Source organism: Falco biarmicus, chromosome 3 (genome assembly GCF_023638135.1).
Source record: "Falco biarmicus isolate bFalBia1 chromosome 3, bFalBia1.pri, whole genome shotgun sequence".
Classification (NCBI taxonomy): domain Eukaryota; kingdom Metazoa; phylum Chordata; class Aves; order Falconiformes; family Falconidae; genus Falco; species Falco biarmicus.
The window spans coordinates 80,938,951-80,961,907 of record NC_079290.1 but is presented as its reverse complement, the minus strand read 5'-3'; the positions used below and the strand labels follow the sequence as shown (position 1 = coordinate 80,961,907).

At 39.7% G+C, this 22,957-nt stretch overlaps 1 protein-coding gene across 4 annotated transcripts in view; it reads left to right on the top strand.

Moving 5' to 3' along the window:
* VWC2 (von Willebrand factor C domain containing 2) overlaps positions 1-22,957 on the top strand; it is an 81,997-nt gene that overhangs the window by 49,308 nt on the left and 9,732 nt on the right. The window lies entirely within an intron of this gene.

The window sequence follows — 22,957 nt, the reverse complement described above, 5'->3', positions numbered from 1 at the left end:
GCTTTCATCACAGTGCGGTTCTGTTGCTTTGGCAGGAGAATTCTGTCTAAATGTCTGAAACAAAGGAGTGGGCTTGGCAGAGCTAAATGTTTATTAAAAAAAGGGAGGTTGGTGGTAGAGATCAGTAGTCAGTAGAGGCACTGGGTTATTCAAGAAATAGAACTATTAGCGGAAAATTCATAGGGTTTTTTGTTGGTGTTTGGGTTTTTGGTTTTGTTTTGTTTTTTTAATTAATTATTGCCTTTAGTCATAATAGATTTTTCATGACCTTGCAAATAATTGTGAGCAGCAGAGGAACTCTAAGGGAAGATTGAACGATTTCACTTCTGAGTTGTTTTTTCCTGGGAACAGACATGTTTTTTTCATTGTTGGCAAAAAGTTTCAGTGCTGCAGGTTGTAAAGATAACCATTTTGTGTTTTGCAAGCACAAAAATCACAGGGAATTTGGTCTGGTTTATTTAGGAGAGTGAAGGAAAGAGGAGAAGCTGTAAGATGCACACCTACACTTAAAGTAGCCTCTAAGTTCAACATCATACACAAATTCTGTGTGATGTTTTATATGGACTCCTAGATTTTGTGTGCAGGCATCCTGAGCATGAGAAACTCAGGGAATGGGGATCCAAGGGCATCTGAAGTGCTCTAAGTCCATGATGTCCCCACACTGTTGTTAGAAGGAAGACCATGATGCCCATTTCTGTTTGTCACCATCAAAACTGGTGTCAGCTGGAAAAAAAATAATTATTTGCTTTTTTCCCCTCTTTTTCATTTTGAGGAGATTATGTCCATTTCAAATGCAAATTGCTGAAACAAGCATTTCTGATCTGTCTGATGACACCTGTAGCTCAACGTGAAGCTTTTGGCAGTGGTAATGGAGTCATTGCTTGGATAAAATGACTCCCTTCCAGCTGTCTTTGAATGGTTTTGTTTGCTCACATAAGGAACTAAAAAAAGTATATAGTGTCATGGTATCTCAATGCCTCCTTCCTCAAACCACATGGTCAATAAATTCTTGCTTAGAGAGACTTCCAGTCTTGCAGCAGCTTTCATTATATTTGCGATTGGCTTGTTTATGTTGGCAATAGCACTAAAGACTGAATCTGTGAACCAGGACTAGTTTAATTAGTAAGTATTATCTGAGTGAAGAATAAAAAGTAAATCCCTCCTTTAACAAGTTTACAGCCTGAATGCATATTTCTTGTTAGGAGTTTGTTACTGTTTTCTCATACAATTCTTAAACCCACAGTCCCCAAGCTGTAAACTCCTAAACTATCAATTGCCTATACTGTAGACACAGTGGTTTTCTCACCCTGACACATCACCTTTTATAGCCACAAATCACAGGGGATTTGGCTAGCGCTGAAGGGTGTGTAGCAAGTATGGAGTGAAAAAATCTGATCATGATTATTCTTCATGAATGGGACAATTCAGTACAATATATTGGTAATCCTGTGCCAACATGAAGTTTGAAGGTACTGAAAAAAAGAGAATAGCATCAAGCATTAATCCAGAAACTTGGACAGTGAACAAAGCAAGGAACCTTCAGCACACCTTTGAAAATAACTATTATTCATTAACATGCTTATTCCAGTTTAATAAGCTTGCTTATTTGACCCTGACTTCAGTTTCTTTAATTGCTTTCATTGAGCCACAAGGAAGGTGTAAATGTTTAAGTAAGGGAGGAACTTTCCACTTCTTTGTCCAATCTATTTATTAAGAATATGTACTCAGGCATTTAGTAGTGCCATCAGTATTGCCTTTCTGCATGATTCGTTTGGGTGAAAAAAAAAAAGTATAAGAAGTTTTCTTAGATAAGGATTTGCATCCAAATGAAGGTGAAGTGTCTCTCAGGTTGTGTACTTGGTTAGTATAATTTTAATTGCCAACCTTCTGACTCCCTGGTTTTCACTGTAGCCAGGTTGGATTTGGGTCATTGTCGATTTGTAGTGTTTTCAAAATAGGCAGTGCGGGTGTTAAGTTGTATGTATGCTTGTAAATGTTTCCTGTGGGCTTTTGCTATATGCAGTTGTGCAGAATGGGAGAATTCAGATTGCCATTGTAACAATTTTACAGATTTTATTCAGCACAACTGCAAGGAAGGAATTCCTTGTCCTGTATATAGATGTGCTGTATCTATACACATGTGTGTGTATATATATACATGTGTGTAGATACATATACATATATATATATATACACACATATACACAGATGTAACAATGATAGAGCTTTGTTACTAAGTCTGATTCGGCTGTGTTGCACAGCTTGTGGTCATGCAGTCCTAACAGATTGAAATTAGGATAGAGTTTTCTAAACTTACTTCTGGGGAAAAGGAAAAAAAAAAAACCCACAAACAAACGAAACATCAAAGCCAAACAAGGAAACACCAAGACAGGACAACAGTGCTCAGTGACAGGACAAGGGGCAACAGGCACAAACTGAAGCACAGGAAGTTCCACCTGAATGTGAGGAAAAACTTCTTTACCTTGAGGGTGACAGAGCGCTGGAACGGGCTGACCAGAGAGGTTGTGGAATCTCCTTCTCTGGAGGCATTCAGAACCCACCTGGACGTGACCCTGTGCAGCCTGCTCTAGGCGAACCTGCTTTAGCAGGGGGTTGGACTAGATGATCTCGAGAGGTCCCTTTCAACCCTGACCATTCTGTGCATCTTCGCATGTGGATTGCAGCTACCTCCTCTTCTGGCTTTCAGGTGTCCTAGCTAGCAAAATAGGGTTAACCCTAGTCCCAGCAGCTCATGTAGCATGAAAGAACTGGCAGTAGAGAGACCAGTGCCCAAGAGAAATCTAAAGGGACTGCAGAGGGTGTTTGCACCTATGGCTGGAGGTGAAGGCATGAGTGTCTGCGGTGTCGAGGGGAGCTGAGCCAGCTGAAAGCGCTCACCAAGGAACAGCTGCAGCACTGGGAAGCTGCCATCATGCGGTGTGGGGTAGAAGTGAATCATCAATAAACCATCTTGCATTTTAAAGGATATACATCAGTATGCTGCAGTGTGTGTCTTCAGACTAGTCAGTGGCAACTTTGTTAAGCTCTGGTGGAAATCATGACAAAACCAGTAGCGGAGAGTTGGCAGATCAGAGTTGTCATTCATTTTCTCTGGAAATCATCTTTGGATTATTGATAATTAGAGGATATGTTGGCTCATTTGTTTGTGCTTTGAAGCTAGTGATTATTTGAAAAGGAAACAAAGTGGCCTGTGAGTGAGGCGGTGCTGGCTGCTCTGAACAGAGGGTTGCCACAGTGGGAATCGTGCATCCAGCTATAGGTTTAGGAATGCGCACCTTGCTGCAGGTTTAATGTAATTTAAAATAAACAGGAAGATTGAAGGGTGTGGGACAATGAGGAATGTGCAGTGGAAAACTGGGTGTCATTAAACTGAAAACCCCTCTGTTAGAAAGTGTGTGGTCTTTGATGTTATTTGTTGAGATCACATAGCATTAAAAATAAGATTAAAACATGTTCATTTTATGCATCATACCTCCATCATTGCAAGCACTTTCAAGTTGCAGTCAGTTAAGGAGCTTTTAATGATAATGACCCAATTATTTTTAAGACTTGGTAGTAAACATATCATGTTGATATTTTAAGGATTTAAATTAATTATTTCAGTTTACAACTTAGTAAAAAGCTGCTGTAAGAAATAAGCATGTCATATGAAATTCCATTGGCCACACACCCATTAATCATAGCCTATTCTTGTTACAACAGGAAGCAGTAATTAAAAGTGGAAGCCTGTGAGTTATTATTTCTTGCCATGCAGTTTTCTTTGAATGGCATTAGTACATTCAAATCCTGTGTGAAGGTTGTGGTTAAGGTGGGTTAAACATCAGTGAATTGTTTTCAGTCTTCTAGAGGCAAGGAACCACAAACTGCTGTTTTCCTATACAGGGTGTTGTAACCCTTGCACTATTCTTTATTTTCTTTAATTTGTTTGTTAGAGTTCCTGATTACTTCCTTAAAAGGGAGGGAGGGAATTAAAATGGATATTGTATTAGTGTAGTATTTTATAATTAGTAATATATAATTAGTCCTTTGTTCTTAGTTTTCATGCCCAATGAACCATGGCTGTTTACTCCAGGTATCAAGTATTCAGCTCGCACGGTGGACAGGTGAATGCTGGACAGAGCTGAGCTGTCTTGCAGTAATGGCTTTAAAGTGCACCATGCAGAGCTGGTGGCCTGAACACCCTTCCCACAGAGTCTGGTGTTCCTCTTAGGCTGGTTAGTGGACAGCTAGAGGATGTTTATATCCCTGCAACTTCTACACTGCTTTAGTGTCAGAAAAAAATCCAGTTGTTTCTAAAGAAGCATAGTACAACAAACCCAGATTTTGGCAAGTATTAGCAGTCTTCTATTTGCTACTTTTTTAACCATATACATACAATTTTTCTCTGATTTAGAATATTAAGTAGAATATTATTTTTCTTTTTACTTTTTCTGCAATGTAGACATAGTGTAATATATAGTAATTTTATCTACAGTACATTCTATAATAATGTACTGTGTGGTAGATACAGCATACAGTTGTGTGTGTGTATACTCATACGTATATGTGTGCATACACACATTCTTGATTTTGAAAAACCTGCCTCTGCAGTGAGTTTTGGTATAATTTTAGTACCTCATTGACAAGGAAGAGGTATAAGTGGTATATAAAATCATCTATTCATAACAAACTAATGGCAGGATCATAGCTTAGTCCCATTAGTAATGTCCCCCGGTGTGTATTCTGTAATTGCTTTAATTGCTCTATGTATTGCTCCTAGCTTTCCTGAGAAGAATACTACTGAAAGGCAGCCATGGTGCATGGTAAATACATTTCAGTCCATGCTTCTAAGTGGGTAGGTGTCATCCACCAGTCTGTTGTAGACATTGAGCTGTAATCAGAAATTTCAACTTGTTACAGCCTGAGGTGACAAATTTTTGAGCAGCTTTTTGAGTTGTGCCTGTTTGTAGGTTCTGGTTTGACCTTGATGACCATCTCTTGATGGCACTCTATAATGAATACATTGTTAATGATGGCATCCACCTATATATATATATGTTAAGAACATTTTTATTTAAATTGGGGGGGGGGGGGGGGGAAGGAAAGTTTAATGTAAGTATCCATGGATGACAACTTTGAAATACCAGAAGGGAAGCAAATAATTCTATGACTGATTTAGCAAGAAAGGATGCAAACTCATTTTGAAAGCTCCAGGCTACATTGGAATCCACTGAATTTCCAGCCTTCGTCTTAGTATTGGCTATCCATCCATAACTTGTTGGTCATGGCAGGAGGCGTTTAAATTGCAGGAGCTGTCTCCAACTGACTTTTTTTCCTTCTCATAGAAGCTAGATAACTAGAATGTGAATCAGGTTTTGTTTTGGGAAGGGAGAGCTTTTAGTTGTGTTCACTAATGACAGACATTGTTCTTGTAGGGTTGGGGAGGTGGTGCATGAATTATTGAAGTTTCTGCAAGAAAACAGTGAAAGTACTGTGTGCATTCACACACACACTCAAAGGAGTATATTCCCCAACAAATATTTGTCCAAATGTGTAGATTTCCCAGTCTTCTTTGCCTGCAAAGTGCACTAATCAATTATCACACCAAAAAGGCATTTTGGTCTGTCAGTACTTTGCACATTTGGAGCCCATATATTAACAACGTGATTAATATTTGGTTAATTTGAGTTGCATGTTATAAATTTCTGGTGTACTGGACACGTTACATCATTGCACAGCCCAAGGAGAATGCCACGTGTGTACGCATGTAGCACTGATATTATGACTGGCTGGGGTCTGTTGTGTGTAGGATGAAGCACAAGCAAAGGCATTTGTGATATAGAAGTGATGAGGGATTTTCTTGCGGGGGTCCTTGGTTAGCTGGAAGAAGAACTCATCAAAGACATGGAGAAACTTCTTCTACAGCTCCTCTCTGTTGTTAGATAGGTTGGGCTAGCTTTCATTGACCCACAGGTTCGTGAGCTTTCAGTAAATGCTGATGTGATAGATTTTTTTTTCCTGTATTGTAACCTGCAGCTGTTTGCTCCAAATGAATGTTTTTGTTTCATCTTGTATTTTATGTTAGAACATTTTAGGAAATCTCCTTTTAACATGAAGCATGATGTTAAGTGCGAAGATTTTTTTTTATCTTCATGTAGAGCTGATTATTGGATGTATTCCAGGAACTTTATAGATGTTTTTTTAACACCATCAATTCTTTGAATCATTTTCAATTTATCAATAATTTAGATAGGTGGCCTTGCAAGGTTTTCTGTAGGGCTCGTGCTGTACTACTAAAATTGCCCATTTTGTTTTTTCTAGAGTCCAATCTACTGTTAGCAGCATGTTAGGAAAGAGGCCAAGCCAAGGGCATCAGAGACTTTCTTATGTCCAACTTTTTCTGTTTTGAGTATTATAAACAGGTCTTTGCAGACCTTTTTCTGTAGGGCTCTGAAAATGTATTTTCTATTGGAATACCAGATGAGAACATTGAAGTGAAGGAAAATGGCTTTCAAGGTGATTCTTAGTGAAGTTATTGAATGTTTGCTTTTCTGCTTCGTGTAGTCGTTGTATCACCAGCAACATCTGGTAGAGTTAACTGATATGTCAACAAACAGGACCCACTTGTGTAGCATTTTTGCTACGCAAAATACAAAAAATTGAAAAAATTGATTTTTTCAAAAGTGATTAGGAACTGCAATAAAAAGGCCTTAATATCCAAGTGATCTTTTCAGATACTAAATATGTGCCCAACTTGCATCTGTCCTTTGGGATTGTTCAGTTGCAACATGTCCCAACCACAAGTGTTTTGATAGCCAGAAAACTGAGGTATATGTGTGTAAATTCCCAAGGCAGTACCTGCATCCTTGTTCACTAGTATTTCACCTTAATTCAAGGTTTTGCCAAGAGCTGGTACTACATTTTGCATGCAGATCTGGGCAACTTATAGAAGAATATTCCATGAAGATATGGCCTGTGGTGGCACCAGCTAAAACTTGCATCTTTTGTAGCATGCCTTGTAGTGTCCTAGAAACATCTGTTGAGTATGTAGCTGCAGAACAAATAGGTGATGCACTACAAGGAGGTCTTTTTTTTTCTTTTCTTTTTTTTTTTTTTATGGCACAAAAACTTTGCAACACCCTGTGGACTGGTAGTAACTGAAGTACAAACCAAATTGACACTACAGCATTCAACTTTCACCTCGGTGACTGTCTTGAAAAGGTACCCTTGTGGCAAGTCAATCCTGTATAAAAAGAAAATGCTACTGTACAACTGAAACTTGCCTGATTTAGGTTTACTGGCTCAGAGTGTAGCAGTTCCTCTCTCCTCTGTGACTGAGAGGTGGGTACATGGAATTAGTGTGTGGTGGTACTCAGTGGGAGAAAAAGTAGGGTTGTCATCATATTGCACAAATGGTTTATGGTTGATTTCTCTATTCCTGTTATGGTATTTTAAATACTGTTGCCACTGTGACTGGGGGTTGGTCATAGCTCCCAAAGATTTTGGTGGTTTGGAACCAAAACCTGTCTTTTATGGCTGTCTTTTTTTTTAACTTGTTTTGGAATTTCCTCCTAGTATTGAATTCACAATTGACCTATAATGAATGAACCCGTAATACCCGATTTTTCAAAGGTAAGACAACCATGCAGAGTGATCTGTTCTCCAGTAAATGAGAGAACGGGGTATCGAACTGATAGACTACGTTCTCACATCAGTTATCTTTTGTATGCTTTTGTACATTCTCACATCAGATATCGTTTGTATGCTTTTGTTACAAGAAAATTTTGCTCTCTGAAAATCTCTTCAATAAAAAGAGTCTTTTGCCCTAGTCACAGGCAGATTCTTCCTTTCTCTGGTTTCTCATCAGCCTGTGCAGCGGTAGCAGGTATCATGAGGCTGAGGGATGTTGCCTTTTAGTATAAGCTTTTTCCCACTGAAAGGAACTTTACTTCATGTATTTCTGTTGTGAGACCGTGATCGAGCACAGAGTGGTGATTCAGGAAGTTACAAGTGGCGCATTGAGGAGGAGATTTGCAAGTACCAGCTGGGCATGAGAAGCAGACTGATCTCTGGTTGTGTTTTCCTGAAAGTGCTTGGACAAGTTCCATGTTTTGAGCAAGATGGACAAAACTCACATGGCCAAGAGCAGCCCTTGAGGAGCTTTTTAAGTGCACTCTCCAGCTGTGTTTATTACACCTCTAGCTGGGTAAAACTTTTCTCGAGTTTTAAAAGTCACTGGCCCATACCTGGACACATGCAGCTTGAGGGATGTGGTGCTGTTTCAGACTTGCTGCTGTTTGTCTTCTAATCCTTCAGAGAACCTTTCTCTTTCAATCCTTGAAACAACCATTATTTTCAAAAGACTTTTTTTTGTTTATAGTCAGCTGCTAGAATGATTTGGCAGCTGTGCCTACTTGCATCACCTACCAAGAGAGCACGAACTGAGAAACAAATGCAAGTCTAGTCCAACATGTCCAGAAATGAGGTCCTGAGTGATTACTACTTTTCCCCTAAATTCCCATCCATCTTTGCAAAAGCTACTGCTAATTAACATAATTTCTGTAGGCAGTGTAAAGCTCATACGAGGAGAGGGGAGTGATTTTTTGGGGAGGTTCCTTAAAAAAAAAATGAACAAAAGTATATGTTTTTGCAGAAAATCATTCTAAGAATAAAACCAGGGCCTCAGGAGTTTACTGTCTTTTACTATCTTGAGACGTATAGGTACTAGTGCAACAAGGATCCCAGATACGTACATGATAAGCATTGTCAGTTGTAGAAACTAGAAACTAGAATTCTTCACAAATCTTGTCTGCGGCTTCTGTGGGCAGAGCAGAGGTTAGTCAGCCTGCAAGCCACTCTGGTTTCTGCAGATGATCCAAAGTGTCCGAAAGCTTCACCCTGAAACTAGAACGGCTTTGCAGGCTGCTGGTACCCAATGCTTTTCCTGTGCTGTTGTTCTGGGCTGTGCAGAAAGATGAGAGAGATGCAGAAGCTGGTCTGCATGTGGTGTCTGTGTCATCAACTACCTCTTTGCGCATGGAGAGCTCTCTGGGGCCCCTGCATGTTTCCATTGTTCAGTTCACATTCCTCCAGCTGTGCCTTGCAAGGTGCCTACCATGAGCCCCAGTTCAGCTCTTCCCTTTCAGGGACTTTGGTTGCAGGGAAGGACTGGAGGTTGTCCTTGGTTCACATGAGTCCCTGAAGAGCTTGCAGCTGGGTCTTCTGCAGACTTGCATTTAAGTCTGTATCAGAACATGCTCCAGAAGTGTTTTTAACCGTAGACCTGGCCACGGTGTGCCTCACCCTGATCCATTTCAAAGCCTGATCCAATTGTCCTCCCCAGATTATCTCGTGATGCAAAACAAGTATCTCTGCAGTGGACATTTCCCACTGTGCCAGGTTGTGTGTCTGTGACTGTTCAGAAATACACCCCCCCTGTACCTGAAGGTTTATCTCCCTTCTGGCAGGACACAGTTAGCTTTACCTCTTTCCTGTTTGCAAAGGTGCTGGTTATATGTTGAAAGTTTAAGCTGACCTTCAAAAATAAAATACTTAAATCCTTGCCCTCACTCATATTCATACACAGCAAAATAGTGTTGGTCTGCACTTCAGCAGGGCTGTATTAATCCAAGTCATTCAATCTCATACGTGAAAGTCAATGGAGGTAATCTGGTGTGTAACAGCCATGCATCTGGCTCATTTTTCACATGTTACGAACACTGCTAAACATGTTCATACAAACCTCTGATTTGCCACAGAGTTTCCTTGTGACCTTGGAAAAAAGTGATTTTAAAACTCCCTTATGTCTAAAACGATGGGAGTGGAAATCTCTTTTCTTCATCTGTTTTTTCTTGCTTGATAGTGAATTACAGCAGAACAAGTTTTACTATACAGTCGTACGTGTATCATGATTAGGGTCTCTGATAGAGCATTAAATGTTACTATTATATATATATTATATATTTTTTATTATTATTATTATATTATATAATTGTATATATTATATATATATATTATATAATTTCCAGTTAAGCAACCATTCTTGCTTTCTAGTTGCTTTCCATGGTAGTCCTCTCTCTGTTTATATGTGTCAATAAGTGCTTCATTTCATATTGCACAGATAGGTAATGTTAAATTTTGTTGCAATTTGAGTGTATGCGTCTGTGTGCATGCCACCTTAACACAGAAACAATGATAAGTTATGTGTATTGTCAAAAACTAATCTATTTATTGAATGGAAGGGACATGGGGGTGATTTCTCTTCTGAGTGGCACATGTGCATGTGATTCCAGTATCCTCGGCAGTGCAAAGCCTAAGTAGGATTTTATTGACTTGATACGTTCATTGCAAATGCAAATTTCAAGTGCATGTACAAATTCTTCTATCAAGCAGTAGTATATGTTCCTATTAGCAAGTGATCAGTTTTTGGATTATCATAGCCTTATATAACATATTAGTGAAGTGAAATAGCTTTGGTGGTGAGAGTTTGGGAAGCCAGGTTATTCTGTTCTCCTATTCTTCCCACCCTTGTTAAAAAAGCCCTTCCCTCCATTTGTCCTGTGTCTTATTTGACTGAATATGTAGATGCACCCTAAGTCTCAGATGTCATTTGGTCTTCAGACTCATCATCGCTGCCCAGGCTGCACCACAGTCAGCAGGAAGACAGGCTGCTTGTGCCACTTGGTCTTGTCAGGAGAAAACCAGTGTTTGGGGTTTGTGGCAAGGGGCAGAATGCCTTTGTGCGTGGTCATGGAGTCCATGGCTCACTGCAGGTGTAAGGCTGTGCTGGATGAGTAGGGAACAGGGTCCTTGGGACGCAGCATGCTGCACAGCAATGCCATTAGCTGCAGCTACCCAAAACGGCTCGCAGAGCAAAAACTTTCATCTTTCATACTGTTACAGCACCTAAACAAAATTCATACTTGACATGCCATGACAGTTTTCCAACCTATCAGCTCCTTGTGGTTAAACATGCATGAAATTACTGTAACTCCTGTCAAAGTGGCCTCTCTCACGGCCCTTTGTCTTTTTACAGTATAGAGCTTTTCTGCGTAAGAATGTCAGAAGATCTTGCATGGCAGTAAGTTAGAGTGCCATCTCATCAGGGAGGCATGCAGGGTAAGCAGAGGTAATGGAGAAAGGTGCTGGTTCTGCCGTGGCGTCACTCTCATTGAACAAGCTCAGGAGAGGGGGATTTAGGAAATATTTGGATGGCCGTGGGCCCTTTCTGTGGGAAGGTGTGCATGCGTGGTAACATCTGGTGTGTTCATCCCAGTTTGTCAGTCCATCTCAAGCAGTTTTTGTTTCTAAAGTGTTTCTATAGTCTTGCTGATGTCACTTTATCTGCTTTTTTCTACCCTAGAGACGTGTATTTCAGTATCAGATGAAATAAACTTAATAGGCTTATACTTATAGGCTCATATAGAAGTGACCAGACACTTTGGTCCTTGGAAGATTCTTTCTAAATTTATCAATGTTAAGTAGGAAAGAAGCACAGGGTTTTGGTTTTTTTTTACAAATTTTCTCATATATTACCTTTTTATTGCAGATGTGGTTCTTTTTATTTTTCGAGATTTAAAAGTTTTCCTACTAAAACTCCTTCCTACCTCTTTTTTTCCTTTCCCACAGCTAACCCTCCTGGCTCAATAAAAGTGAAGAGGAAGAAATGAATGATAAATATGGGGGGTCAGGAAGACCTTAATTTTCAAAACCAAAAAAGCTTAAATTCTCTTGAAGTTTTTCAGATTTTTTCTGAAAGGTGGGCTGCTTAGAAGGAAACAAACATAAAATACTTCTTTTCTCACATGCCATGTAGAAAAAGGAATGATTTTCTACTATATTGTCAAGAGACTTTTAATCATCTCTAGTAGGAAATTTCTTCAACACATCAAATCGTGTCTGAAGTTGATGTTTTAAAAGACTGTTTCTGGTCTGGGACTCAAAATTAGTCTGAAGTTATTTAAGTGTTACAAAGTCCTGCTAGTGACATTGCAACAAGAATGTCACGTATAGCCTGATGAATGATAACAGTGTTATGATGACTTATGCTATTAAATACAGTACAGGTTGAGAAAAGATGTGTATGTTTTCACAGCATCCCTAGCCGCCTTTGTGTCAGACGTCTGCCTGTAAAATTTAGGGTAGTCTATGGCTTTAAACATGTAACAAACCCCATTTTGTGCTCACATTGGCTTCTGATGATCGGACATAGAGGGTAACCTGTAGTTCCATTCGTTCATTTTTTTAAGTTTTGGCAAAAGGAAAATGTAATTGTTATTCTGATAGTTAAACTGTTTTCTTGCAAATGAAAGTTGAACCTTTTCATAAAGAATTAATGCTTGGGTGAGGTTGGTATAAGTGCCGCGATGAGCCAAATTCTCACTTTTTCACTTCCCCCCCCCCCCCCCCATTTGTGGGTAAGTGAATCTGTTTTCCATCTCAGATATAAACTCATGGTGGACTATTTAACAGACTTGATAAAAACCTCTACAGAGCTCAGATTTTGTGAGAATAAAGGTGACATAACTGCTCCTCTAGTCTGCAGCCTTGCAGCAATAGTTTATTCACTATTTACTGCAAGAAGAAAGTGATAGTAAAGTCTCATCTCAGACCCTTATTAAAAAAAAAAAAAAGCAAACAGTTCTGGTGCCACTGCCTGACTTTCAGGAACCAAAGCAGACTGTTGCACAATCATCTGGTTCCTGCTAAAAGTTATGAACCTACCCCAAAAAGACATCTGTGGTTTTCTTAGCTGCTTGCTGCGGGAAGCTGCAGAGCCTCCCACTGCTGTGTGCACCTAGCTCACCTCTCAGGCCGAGTCTGTCCCCATCCAACCTACTGCATGCAGCACTTCCCATTTTGCAGATTTGAGGCGTTAGACTGATATCCCTGGTCCAACCTGTGGGCCATAAAATCCTGTGGGGAGGGAAATTAATTGATTCTGCTCACATACATAGTTGCACATGCTTGCTTTTTACAGTAAAAAGCAAAAGTTTAGCTACACAAACCATCCTGTTTTAAGTCTGTGGAATGGAAATGGCCTGAAGACTTGGCCTTTTTTTGATTACAGATCTTTAGTAATTCCTTAACAGATCAGTAAAGTTTTTACAAACCGAAAAGCAGGGAAATAGCCAGGGCAGGTACTACACAGTCCTGAGAACTTACTACTAAGGATATTCTGATGTATTTCTGCAACAGAGAGCAATCCTTATCACATTTAGATAGTTCTGCGGCAGATCTGTAATACCTTTGCGGTATGTGGCAGTTTGGGACATAGACAAAGGGAGTTAATCCCATCCCCTGGTTATACTGGAAGGAAAGAGTGAGCCCCAGCTGTGTCCTGCAGCTCTATTCAGGAAAGATCCTTCAGACAGAAGGATTGTTTCCCATCCAAATTTACATGGGTAAACGTGGTTCTTACTCAAGTTCATCCTCCAGTATTTTTTTGGCGCTCTAACTGATCATACATTTTGCTTTCTTATGTGCATTAAATCAATGCCAAAAGAAGCTTGAAGCATTTATGTTAAAATATTACAGGTGTCTCTTTGTCTCCTTAGAAGTTCACAGGCTGCAATTAATGCAGAACTGCTATGCAAGATGCTTTACAATCTGCTTGGTCTAAGACTTCTGCGAGTACTGTTACTCTACAAGCATGAACTAGGGAACATCCAAATAAATATATTTATGAGATACTAAAATCATAGATTAGCAATGCCCAAATGCCCATATTTATTCACTGTTTTTCCTTGGTGTCATTCTTTCTGGGGGAGGAGATTAGAGTCTTCCTCAGTTGGCCGAACTTCTTTGGAGTTAGTATTTTAATTTTTATGAGTGTGTGCACAGGCACATGAATACAGCCGTTTTCAGCAACATGACATCGCTGTTTTCGCTTGGAAGCTGCATGTGCAACTTTTTTTGTTAAAACCTATGGGGAATCTTTAAGCTTCGGATGGTTTAGAAAAGTCTATTGAAAGACAAGAAAAACATGAGGAAAAATGTGGATGGTCAAGAGATGTAATACTCTATAAAACTGTAATAACCATAGGACAAGAAGTCAAAGAGTGAGGAACAACCACAACTGTGAAGTTACACAGCACATTGGATGGAGAAAAAAAATAACTTAAACTTTTCTTTAGGTATTCAATATACTACATATTGGGTAAGCCCTTAAAAGAAAATGTTAATGATCAAAAAGAAACAATATGAAGAAACTATCAAGTGAAGCCAATGTCTAGGCCAGATTTGAAACATGGAAATTTCAAGAATCTGAAGCTTTCCTGAAAAAAAGAAAAAGACACTGTATACTGTATATTTTTCTAGATTTCTGTAAGAATCTTAATAATGACTCTTTAGTTTGTGCTGGGGGGGGGGGGGGAAGACCCCAAAAAACCCCCAAAACTCTCCGTGAGATGCAAACATACATGTTGCTTTGGAAAGCACCAACGTGGTAGCAGTAATTTTGAGTCTACCTTGAACATACCTGGGTATGCTGGGGACAGCCAAGATACTGGGACTAGCTTTTTTATCCATGTTCTGCAGCAGTTCAGGAGATGGGTGGGTGAATTCATGTACCACGTACTCCTCCAATGAAAACTGCAGCATCCAGAATGAGAAAACAAATCCCTCGCCAGGACATGGTATTCCTGAAATCAACAGGCAGCTCAGTCTGCTTGTGGTGCCTGTCGGTGAGGATATGGTGCACCTTTCTGGTCAGGTCTGCTGTCTGTACTTGAACAGGCAGCATGAAGTTGTGTTACTGGACAGCAGATGTGGTCCTGCAGCTATCTCAGAAATCAGGAGGAGTTAAGAGTGAGAAAGAAAATAAGGTAAATCTGACTGGAGTAGGAAGAGATGGAAAGACTAGAGGCGAAGATGGAAAGATAAGCAGAACTTGAATCTCCTGACTACAGGAGTTTTATTTTACAGAATGCAGGTATTAAAAGGTAGGAAAATTGCATACAGGGTGTTACTTCTTGTGTGTATGTGGAAGGTGGGGTCTTAGGTGGTAAGAAAAATAATGTGCCAAGGGCAGCGCTAGGGACCGCAACGCACATGGACTTGGCAGTGGGATAGATTTGAGAAAATTCATTTAGATGTGAAACACTCATGCTCTGATAGCTGCAAGAAGAAAGGGTGCTCTTAAGTTTGATTTATATTACATGAGCTCCTTTGAAATCTTTCTAATGCCTTGGGCCTTGTTTTCTGCACATTTCTGCATGGGAGCCTTGCTTACTTCTTCATTTAATTTCTTCGCTTTCTTATTTTTCCACAATGTCTTCTACCACCCCCATTCCTCCTCTATTGCCATGTGGCCAACATGTTCTCTTCTTCTAAGTTTATATGGTTGAATACTCTGCATAATCTTCCTGCAATCATTTCACAGAGCTCACATTTGAAAACTGAGCACAGGGCAGAGGAGCATCTTAAGGGAGAAAAAAAAAAAGTGTTGCTGGGGTGGAAGCTTTTCTTAAAATCTTTTTTTTCATAGAAAGCAAACAAATGAGAAACCAAGCCATAGGAAGTCTGTCCGTAATGGGAGTTGAATGTTGTCAAATATGGCTAGGTAGACTAGCCATCTCCTTTAGATGTTTTTTCTCACTTATTAAGAGCCTGGGAGTGGAATCTGGCTTTTAACCAGAAACCTGTGTTAGAAATGGTCTTTCAAAAGCAATGTTGTGCACAGGAAGAACTTGCAATAGATTAGTTATTGGGAAAAATAAGTGACTGAGTGCAATTTTTAAAAGCTTCACTTTGAAGAGATGTAAAGGCTAAGTAGAGGAAGTGCCAAAGAGATGAAAAGCAAAGATTTTCTTGCTGCCTTCCATTGTATCTTACATTTTATCCTTTTTTAAGAGTTTGCCCTGTTCTGACTTGTCAGCATCTGCATTAAATCATTACTTGTCAACACAGTTTTATTTAATACAAATGAATATGCCTTAAGTAGCTAAAATATGAGTCTCATAATTACAGGTGTAGAGTTGTTTTGTTTGCTAAGACTTTGTGCCCAGGGAAAATGACATAATGTGCCAAGAAGGCTTAAAATCTGAAATCTAAATTTATCAATCTGATTATTTAACCATGACTAGGGCATTTTGACTTAGTACATTATCCTTTGACAGTTCTGGTGTTTGCAGCATTAGCCAAAGATGATGCATTTAACTGTATGTTTTATTGCTGGCATTTTAAAGAGCTGCTGCTTCTGTTTGCATATGATTCCCTCAGAGAATCTTATCTTTATAACTGAAATATTTTTCCCTGCTGCTGTGATGTTTTTATCTGGAACAGTGTTCCTGATACAGTAGAAATCAACTGACACTCGTGCTTGAGGGAAGAGACTCCTTGCTGTATTTTATTCCTTGATGTAATTTACCCCCAATGACACAAATTCTATAGAAGAGTTTCCATTCCAAAGTGCTTTAGTCTATTTTAAGGCATTTAAGTGGCCTTATTCACAGCATTATGGTCAAGACTTCCCTTAAATTTTTTTCTCTTGTTTTGGGAGGTTTCTTTGTGATTGCAATTTAGAAATAAAATGATCACTTGATAGCCTGTAAAATAATGATACTGGAAGCATTATTTCCACATGCAATTTAGATAGCAAGCATGTATTTAAGGGATGTTAGAAATTGGTTAGTGTCTCTGTACTGCAGTTGTAAGAAAAACAGTCACTTTCATCTGAAGGATTTATGTTCTTTTCCCTTTTTCAAAATATAAGGGGGGAATGTATTAAAAATAATTGCTATTCTTGTGCTTAAAGAAGTGAACAGGTCCTCAAAATATATATTCATAGACCTCTAGCTAATCTTACAGCACGTAAATCCCAAGATATGGTTTGAAATCCTTGGCTGGAATGCATTGTAAAGAAGAAAATCCTTATTATCGAGAACTTCAGCTGTTCATCCTCTGAGTAACACCTCTGCTGTTTCTCACATTAAAAGAACTAGTCTAGCTCAATGCATTTATTAGGTGAAGGCTCAAAGAAAGCAAATGAATGTAGGTGCTTTGTCATACACAGCATCGTGTGACTCCAGAAGTCATTGCTACAGTGTCCCCTGGCTGTCAAGAGTTTGCATGGATTTGAAAAATGGTTCGATACATTCATGGAAAAAAAAGTCACCTAAAGCAAAATGCAAGCATCATGGGGGCCAAGGTGTTCTTGTATTGATTCCTGGGGGAATCAACATCTTTATCAGTGAACCAGTAACAGGGAGCATGCAGTTGATTTCCATGGGTTTGGATGGTACAAAGCTCTTTTGGATAGTCCAATACTGTGCCAGTGGCAAGTGTCTCCAGAAGTAGCTCACAAAATGGAGTGGCTAAAAAGGTGACAAACCAGGTTCAGTGTATGGTGATACCCACAGGGTAAATAATCTAGACAGTGTCTCTGTGCTAGACTGGGCAGCAGTTGGTGGCTCAGGAGTGGTCACAGAGAGGTCTCTGCAATCACCAGCTCAACATGCAGTGGCAGGCAACAAAGCCAATGAAGCATGGCCCATAATCAGAAATACTAACCATAATGAAGAGGATAATGAGAATCAGGTAGAGGGTGCCATTTTTTCCCCGCTGATGTACCCACGTGTGAGCACTGCGTGTAGTCCTTGTTTCTGTACAAGGCCAGCGCAGAGAAGGTGTGAGGAGAAGCAGCTGACATGCTGGAGGGGTTGAGGCTGGCTGGCAAAGAAGAGGCTGAAAAGGCTGCCACTCTTCCTTTTGGAAGGAAGACAGAGGAGGGGACGTGAGCAAGGTTTATAGTCACAGAGTCTGTGGAGAAGCTGAAATTCTTGCCAGCTCCTACAGCACTACAGTGAGTGGCTTTTTCGTGTTTGGTGGATACAGATACATATGCAACTCAGTCACTGCAGAACCACCTTGTTATTTTTTGAGTGTTACCATGTGTAGGTATGTTTGTTTAACCAATATTAGAGCCCTGAAAGCTCTTCTGATTGTGGTCATTCTTTGTTTCCTTTATTTTTGATTTCTTTGATATCTATGAGAGAATTCATTTAAGTTTTAACATTTCTTCACTGTCCAATGAGACTTGTTACATCACAATTTAGTAGCAATGTCAAATAATTAACATTAGTATTTGGACTGTCAGGAAAAGCCCTAAATGGTCCTATAGAAAGAAAAATGTTGATCATAATTATTGTAATTAATTTCTAAATTAGGACTGGGGCTCTAACTTGCAAGGTACTATGCAAAAAAAAATTGCAAGAAATAGTCTCAGCCCTGAAGAGTTTACAATGCGATAAGCAAGAAAAGGTACAAACAAAAAGGGCAGGAAAACAATGTAGATACTGTATGACTGAAGCTGTTTGCTGTTTGTGGACTGGACCTTCTGTCCTCCAGTCTTTGTGTGCTCTGTAGTGGAAATTAGACCCCTTAAAACTCCTCCTCTCTTGACCGCTTCTCCGTCCTCTCTAGAAAACTCATACAAAGCTTTTGTTCCACAAAGATTTCTTAAAAACTCGGGTTTTAAGCATATTAATACACGGATTTCAATAGCACTTGCATAAATTACACACATACTTGGAATAAAGAATAAGAGTTTAATAATCCATTAATGGTTGTAGACTGTACAAGTACATATTGTGCTACTAAAATTTCTGATACCAAGTGCAAAGAAAATATTTGCAAGTTAAGCCCCTGAGCAGGACAGGAATAAATGAAACCTTGCGATAGGGAACAAGTCAGGAGCTGGTAGTTTCTTCCTCTTGGGCTGATATTCCCCCTTCACTAGGATGTTGATTCTTTTCCAGAAGACATGCCCTTTCCACATATCTGATTTCCACATATTTTACAACACTTGGATCCACTCTGTAATTAAGAGCTCTCTTAATTTTGTTTTGTCTTCTAGGGGTTTCTGTAAACTAATAACTTACATTCCACATCGGCTTCCCAGGTCTTCCTTATGCTTATGCTGTGTATGCAGCAGGTGAGCAGTGATCATTTTTATCACCATAGAGTAGAAGAATACCCCAAAGACAAATGGAGTATCTAACACTGTAGTCATAAATCAAGTACTTAATTGTTGGTTGTAGAACATTTTGGAGTAATAACTTCATTAGAAAAGTAAAATGTAATTTTTAGTTTTGCCACTTTCATTTTATTTACTACTCTTTTTGGAGTGCACTAATCTGAGTTTTATGAAAATCAGTTTAACGTGCCTTGGGAATCATTTACAATTTCATAAGGTTCTGGTTTTGCCTAGGAGAAAACAAACATAGCTTTCAGATAAACATAAAAGCACCAGCTGTTTTTCCCCCAGAATTTTTATTTCCATAATACTTGCCTTTGGAGATAATTTTACAAGAAGAAACATATAATGTGTGGAAATATTTAAGAATAGGTTTACAATAATTCTGTTACTGTAAATACAAAGACTAGCTTTCATGCCTTAGGAACTGTTCTAGAGGTCTGATATGTTGGAAAAAAAGAGAAGAGTCATCTAGGAAGCAGCCCAGCCTCCCAATGCCAGCTTGACCATCTTGGGAGCCATTGCCTGGAAGTCAATTTGGTTTTTGTCAGGACAGAGTTTTCTGGACTGTTAATTTAATGAAAGGCCTAATCTGATTTCTTATTTTTCCCAGAGCATCTTTGATGGAGCTTGATGGCTACTCCTGTGAACAGGAGCTTCAGTAATGTTGGTAGTGCCTGCAACCTCACATATATTCGGCTTAGTGGTTGGACATTTAAATATTTCAGCCACAGACTGGGAATACCCTGTCTCTTCTTTCCTAGAGGAGCAGGCACCTTTACTACCTCCATTATATGACTTTTGGCAGCTTAGGTTGTGAGCTTGCATGGGCTAAAACAAGCAGGCTCTAAATAAGCCCTTACTTCTTTTCAAGGTGTCTCTGTATCCTGCTGACTGGGGCAAAATGTTGCATCTTCCTAGCCAAGGCAGCCCACCCTCTGACGTTAACGGTTGATGGCTAAACATGCAAACTAGATCCATTTATACCTCTTAAAAAGTTGCAGTGAGAATGTTGAAAGACACATTCAGCTTACCATCGTCACCTGATGTCTCTTCCACTAGACTCTGACCCAGCTGACATACATCCATGTACATAACAAATCTGGCTGCTCTGAGGGCATTGACTCCTTTCCTGTGCTCTTCCCAATTTCACATGCCCGTGTAAGGGAAAGAAGGACTGTGCACTAATAACTTCACAGGAGAAGAGCACTGCATTATCAAATTGTGGCCTTACGTTTGCAGCACTTGGGAAAGTAAGTGCTGGATTCAGACACCGGAAGTTAAGTTGAGCAATATTGTGAGGAAAATTTCTTTTGGGCAGTGCATATCCTTTTATGCCTGTCCTTGTGAGTGACATGCAATTTCTGTGCTGCTGCACTTCTCTGAGATGAAAGGATTTGTATAACTCACAGAGGCAATCTTTGCATTTAACAAAACCAGTTCCTGTATTTTTCATAATTCATGTCTCTCACTTCGTATCACCTGTCTTTCCATTTCCATAAAGAGATGATCCCATAAAATCATTTTGCCAGTCACCGTGCCTGCTTTCCTGCCTTTTTCCTTCCTGCTTGCAATCCCGCTGCTTTGGTTTCTTCCAACACCAGTGGCTCCCTACTCTTTTGCCTTTGCAACGACTCACCCTTCTGACTTCTGGTTTCCCACTCTTCCTGACTGTCTCTGTTAGCCAGCTGTTGATTCATGAGTTGTGTAAGGGTGATGCAAATAGAAATGAGAGGGAATTAACTTCTGATAGTGATGGATATCAGTGTTGCAACTTAATGTATTTAGATTTACTTAGTACCTGGCTGCTTTTCTAACAGCTGTCTTTAGGCATGGTCCTAAATTGTGTGAGGTCTTCTCAAGCATACATGTATGTGCAGCTCTGACTTGTTGACAGTTTCTGATCAACAGAATAATAACTATTATTTGGTGCACCCCTTCCTATCCTGAGTATTTCTATGGTCCAAATTGCTATGCTATTGTAGCCTCTCAGTCTTCGTTCTGTGCAAGACCCTGACAAGGTAAGGAAGTGATAAGAGCCCACGTCAGAAATTGGGCTGAAACACGAGGAAGGCATCTGCATGCTGGTAAAGGGGACAACCTGTAGACTGTGTTCGTGAACCGTTGTGGCAGCCCCTGTCTGAAGGAGGTGCGATGGCTTGCCCCCTGGAAGTGCCTCCACCTTTCCCTCCGTACACAGGGGCTGCAGATGGCTGACTTGGACCAGATCGCTCATTTTTAGGTGGCAATGTTGGGTGCCACCTGCTTATCCCCAGCACTGCGGCTGTCTGGGGGGAGTGTGCTGGAGTAGGGACCACTGCCAGACTTTCCCCAGGTCTCATCCTGGCCGGCTGTGGGAGCAGAACTGCTCAGGGTACCAGGGGCAGGAAGGGCGTGCTCTCACAGCCTGTTCTCTTTTTGGTTTTCTGAAAGGGTACAAAATACAGTCTTTCCAAAGCAAGCCATCCAGTGCTGTGTTTCATAACCACCAGGGGAAAATCATTAAAAGTGAAGAAAAGGTGGAATTATTGATTCAGCAGCATGGAGGGCAAAGCATAACCTTTCTTTTGCTCATAAAAATACTGTGATTTTTCTCAGTTGTGCAGTAACTTAGGTGCATCTTAAAGTTGACACAGAATTTTTTCTTAGGAAAACTTAACATCTCTGTTCTTTACAGGTATATTCACATAATACTAGTATCATGTTAAAACAACCAGGGCTTACAATGGTGTATTTGGTAGATTTTCACACCTAAAAATAGTAGTCATTTATTAGGACTGGTGCCTAAACAAGTTCTTTCGTTTCTGTTCTGATTCCCATGCACTACACCATACACTACATTTTATAAGTACGGCTTTTTATCATGGCAAAGGGTGTTATTAGAATTCATTGTATTTTAAAGTGATGTATGACATGCCAACAATTACAATTAATTTTTCAGCATAGCTCCCTGCCACTTCTATCCCTGTAATAAAGAGCACAGGGTATTATTTATTTTTAGGAGGTAGATTTTTGGAAACATTCTAAATAAGAAAGGTAGAAGGAGGAGAGAAGGTGGTCAGTCTTCAGCATATGTTAAAGTCTGTTGTGGATATGGTTTTTTAATGTTTTAAATAACAGTTGCATTGGGATGGGTCTTGGCTGAGTTCTTCCCTTCTGTCATGTAACTCAAAGGAAAAGATAAAATGAGCACAATGTTGCAGATGCGATGCAGAAACTGACACAGAACCAAAGTCGCTGGATATGAAACTGAGCAGTTCAGATGTCACGGACCACTTATTTCTGTTATTGCATAAACTTCATTCCCTATATGAGTCTCAACTTCTGTTTCCCTTTTCTGCAGCTAACAACGCTGCTCACAGCTTGTCTGTATGAGGGGATTACACAGGCGTCTGAGACCCCAAACTGATGCTCCTTCGGCGATGATGACTTTTTCTAGGTTAGTGTGTGTCACTTCAGCAGCAGGTTATGTAGAGAGAGAGATGTATTAGTACATCTGTACAACTGTAACTAGAGGAAACCAACTGTAATGAATTTGGATGAGGGGCTAGAAACCTGTCTGTGTAGGCAAGCCCCTAAGCTCCTAACTAAAACAAAAAAACCCCAAAGCAACAGTTACGATGACAAAACCCAAAATAACAACAAAAAAGCCAAACCAAGCCCTTATAAAAGACCTAATTTTACAATGGGATTATTTAATTGGGAGTGTTGTCACTGTCTGCTGTGACAGTCTTTCTGGGATTGAATTATAATAAATTCAGTATTTTGATATAAATTGTTATTAGTATGAAAGGTAAACCCTGATTCAGCAGTACTCCATGTATTTATTCTAAAATGGGTTGAAAAAAACAGCTGATGATTAAATGATACTGTTTTGTTGGTTTGATTGAATAATTTATTGTAGCGGTAGGTAGCCACTGGCCATCCTTGCGTACTGTTTTCTTGCTACCTAGTGTTCCATAGTGACTGGAAAAATACACT